Raw genomic sequence first — 5,228 nt, 5'->3', positions numbered from 1 at the left:
TGAAAGACGACTGCACTATACGGTCCGTAAATCACTTTAAGGGCCGTATAGTGCCATATACGACCACTGGGTGAAAAATTTTCTGCAACTTTATTATTTCCAAAAATGCAAAATTATCCATTCCCGACTTAGTAAAACACCATACACTCAAGTCCTTCATTGTTCTACTCATCACACAAGTACGGAAAAATTTCCGAGGTGTAACATCTATAGTTTCTGTAAAGTATCAATAAAGCACACTTGATAAGGGCAATTTGCCCGATTGCCTTATTCGATGGTGGTATTTAATTTTTGTCCCTCAAATTGGTGGTCTTTAATTGTTGTTCTTCTCTAAAACTCTTTGATTCTGAGTTCAAACCCCTGTTTAATTAAAAAAAAAACATAAGGTAGAATTTCATAGTAAAGTTAGGCCTTCAAGGTAGAGGTTTGCATTAAAGCAAAAAAAAAAAAAAAATTTACTCAGTTATAATTTTACAAAACTCTACCTTAAGGCCAAACTTTGGCCCAAATAGACCTAACTTTGCTACGAAACTCTGCCTTGTGAATTTTGTTTTCTTATTGAGCCGGGGTTCTAACCCCAAACCTCATGGTATTAGGCGAAGGGCAAAAATTAAAGATCAATGTATTTGAAAGGCAATTTGCACAAAAAAAAGATTATTTTCCACCCAAACTCATCATTGACTTGATATTTTTTTTCCTTTACTCCCCTCCGGTCAAAAGAATTGAGGATTTTTTAACCTCTAAAAGTTGTCCAAATTAATTGAGGCTTTTAGTCCATCAAGGAGGTATTTCATTTTTTTTTTCAAATTTACCCTTGTCACATTCTTAATTCAATGAACAAATTTAATGCTTGTTATAGTTTCAAAGCCCCCTTAATTAAGGATACTTTAGTCAATACACCTCTAAATTTTTAGGAGTAAGTAAATTCTTTAATCCATGTGGCTAAGTCTAAAATCTCAATTATTTTTGACCGGATGGAGTATTATTTTATTTTTCAATTTTATCGGGATCAATGAGGGAAAGGACGAAGTGGAGAGGGAGAATTGAGCCCACAAACTCCCATGACACACTATATGCTTGGTAATAAATGATCATTTATTAATATAATACTCCCTCTCCCTCCGTATCAGTTTATGTGATACACTTTCCTTTTTAATCGGTCCCAGAAAGAACGATACATTTCCTTATTTGGCAACAATTTAATTTTAAACTTTACTTTTTACGCTTAACGAGATGATCTATAACCACATAACTATTTTTGGCTTGTTTTAGACCACAAGATTCAAAAGTCTTTCTTTATTCCTTGAACTATATGCTCATTCAAACTATATCACATAAATTGGAACTGAGAAGTAATATGATTCGTTTTTTTTTTTGGTCCATTATAGTAATATGATTCGTTTATTTTGGTCCATTAATAATTGCATTTGTTGAATCTATTCAATCATTCTACCTTCCAAAAATGATGGATATCCGTTTAAAAGGAAATTGATTTGAATTCCCTCGTGATTCACTTATCAACTAAATTTGGTAATTTTTAGTAGATAGTGAATTAAGGGATCAGGTGGTAGAGGTTAGGAGAGCCACTGATAGGATGATGTCGATTAAGGTGGTCGTTGAAGGACTCACTTTGAACATTATTAGTGCATATGCGCCGCAAGCGGGCTTAGGCGACGAGGAGAAGAGGCGTTTTTGGGAGGATTTGGACGAATTAGTGGGAGGCATACCGCCTATTGAGAAGCTATTTGTGGGAGGTGATTTCAATGGACACATCGGGCCTATTTCGAGAGGTTATGATGATGTGCATGAAGGCTTTGGCTTCGGGGACAGGAATGGAGGAGGAGTCTCACTTTTGGATTTTGCAAGAGCTTATGGGTTGGTGATAGCCAATTCGAGTTTCTCAAAGAAGGAGGAACACTTAGTAACCTTCCGTAGTTCGGTGGCTAAGACTCAGATAGACTTTTTACTCCTTAGGAAGGATGATAAAAGTCTGTCCAAAGATTGTAAGGTCATCTCGAGCGAATATCTTACAACCCGACATAAGCTCTTGGTGATGGATTTAGCGATCAAGATGACGAGGAAGAAGAGGGTCGTGGAGGACCGACCTAGGATCAGATGGGGGAGTTTGACCACGATTAGTGCCCTGGAGATGGGAGAGAAATTGAAGGATATGGGGGCCTGGGATAGTAGTGGGGATGCTACCAGTATGTGGGATAAGACGGCTAGTTGCATTAGGGTGGTAGCAAGGGAAGTGTTGGGGGTCTCGACAGGTAGTCGTGGTCAGCATCGAGGGGACTTGTCACGACCCAACCCCGTGGCCGCGACTGGTACCCCAACTGGGTACCCGTACATACCTACCCAACCGAATTTCAAATCATACGGATTTTTTTTTTCTTTTTAAAACAGAAGTTACAAAAGTAGGTCGATACAACTACGGCACGCGCGAAAACATATATATATCTGAACATACAGAAATTTGCATATAAGCCGATAAGGCTAGCATACAGACGAAACCCGTAACCCACACATCTATCTACAGGCCTCTACAGACATACAGAGTCATATGACGGGACAGGGCCCCGCCGTACCCAGAATATCCATACATACAGAGTATACAGAAGACAGGAGATATATACCAAAAATATACGCTCCGGATCAAAGGAGCTCTTCAAAACAGCTGAATCAGAAACCTACGCTGGCGGCGTATCACCTGGTGCGTCGGTACCTGCGGGCATGTAGCGCAGCCCCCGAAGAACGGGGGTCAGTACGAAAAATGTACCGAGTATGTAAAGCAGAACATAACAGATATAAACATAGTCCGAACCGGAGTCACAGAAATATAACAAACAGAACCATAAATCAGACTGACGGACAGAGTCATGATCCAGACAGACATACAGAACCGTGTACCATACAAATAAACAGAATTATGGTTCGGACAGACAAACGGAATCATAATACGGACAGACGAGCAGAATCAGAATCCATACGGACATACAGAATCAGAATCCATACGGACATACAGACGTAGTCGTCTTTCACACAGACAGACAGAAGTATGTCGGACAGAATTATGCATGCAGAGTAGTACAGAGTCATACAGAATCATACAGAGGCATGTGCTTATATAAATATAGATAGCACACGCATACATTCATACAGATCCCGGCCCTGTCTGGGGGCGCGGTAACAGAACCCGGCCCTCTTAGTACGGGACGCGGTGGACAGACAGAATCAGATCAGATCATATGCCATCCTGGCCGCCATCCCCATACACAAATCATAATATCATACAGACATACAGAGCCCGGCCCGTACGCCGAGGGACGCGGTGAACAATGCAGAGAAATATGCACGATAACAGAACCTGGCCCGGGTCGCAGTGAAAGAATGCATTGGGACAGACACGAACCGATAAATGAGAAACTACTTACATACAGACTCAACATACAGACTCGATCAAACTGAAGGGTGCCAAATGGCGAGCCAAAATCAAAATATCCAGATAGTATGCATAGTACGCGCCTATGTCCTAGTTGGGAAGGCACGACAGATTATCATCAGAATCGGATTCTCAGATGTTCCAAAATCATTTGTATGAATTACGCAAAAATAGCCATATAATACACAAAATAATAGTCCAGAAGTTTTTAGAGAAAATCGGACCAAAACGGAAGTATTTAAAATTTTACAGAAGATATCGGGCCTTGTGGACCCGCCTCGGACCAACTCGAGGCTACATAGGTAAATTATTGCTAATAGACCTTATGAGGTCATCCATAGTCGTTTGGAAGTGTTCCGACTCCGTTTAGGGAAGTTTTGTACAAAAATTCACTTTAAAGGCAATTTGTAAGAAAAATAGCTTCAATTGAATTGAAGGAATTGGAGCGGTTTTCCGTCTCGAATTCCGGGGAACGGAGTCGTACTTAAGGCTCGCGGCCGAGCCTATCACATCCAGAACATGCCTAGGAACATAGGGAAATGCTTCACATACCTTGATGACGCGTTACGCTCGCTTGGCGTCAATCCAAATTTCGTCCAAAATCTGGAAATGGTCAAGTTTACCATTTGTTAGTTTCATTCTTTCAATATTCCAACTTTACACATACTTGCCTACCGAAATTTCGGCAGCATTTCCTCTGTATATACGACATCCCCGAGACTTAGCTCGACTCAATTCATCAACACAACAACCCATAAATGACATCCAAACAACAACAAACATCAAGACATACACTAAGGCATCATTAGCCATCTTTCGACATAACGAAACATTTTTCGTTTCAAACTTGCATTTCCAAACCAAACTTATTATTTTCATATCCATTATCCATCAAAATCATTACGACATACATCGGAGGCATCTATACCATTTTCACATAATATTCATAAGATACCCAAACATTCAAACCTTCCATTAAGTCACTACTTTTCCAATCTTTTCCTAACTTTCAACATACAAGTTCATAAACACATTTCCATATTCCAAGTTCATTATCATTAATCATAATTTCAAGAAATCACGCTAAAGCGACATACTTTCCGACAACAACCTAACCAACAAATTCTTCGTTTTAGCTTAACCATTATCCTTCCATCTACTTCACAAAGTCATAACAACACAAGTATTGCATTAAATAAATTCAATCCATCCACTTTCATACAAGGCACCACACGGCCAACATGCAATATCCCCCAACTTCCATTTCCATTTTTACATAAGCAATAACAAGGTTGCATAGTTTCCTTCAACAACTTAGTAACCATTTTTCCATGACAACAAGGACTATTATTTTTCCATTCATTTCACAATAACACAATTAACATACTAACGGAATTTAGTTCACATTCCATCCTACACATAGCACCACACGGCCATACCTTATAATTTCCAACTTTCACTAATTCATTCAACCTTCACTTCTAATACCATTTCTTCCATAACTACAACAAGATTTCAACAAAAATTCAACTCATCACAAGTATACAACACACACACACACACGGTCAAAACCTCCCACACGGCCAACACATATTCACACACATAACACACAAGTTTCATACTTCTTACTCAATTCCACACTCTACAACATGCATACACCTTCCATAACATAACAAAGGCATGAAATTCTTACCTTTTCTTCAAATTCTTCACTTGCCACTAGAGTTGTCCTCTTGCCAAAATAATTATACCAAGTTGTAGAGAATCTTGAGCTTGGTAATAATCC

The sequence above is a fragment of the Lycium barbarum genome, chromosome 2 (assembly GCF_019175385.1).
Source record: "Lycium barbarum isolate Lr01 chromosome 2, ASM1917538v2, whole genome shotgun sequence".
Classification (NCBI taxonomy): Eukaryota; Viridiplantae; Streptophyta; class Magnoliopsida; order Solanales; family Solanaceae; genus Lycium; species Lycium barbarum.
This window is presented reverse-complemented; position numbering follows the sequence as displayed.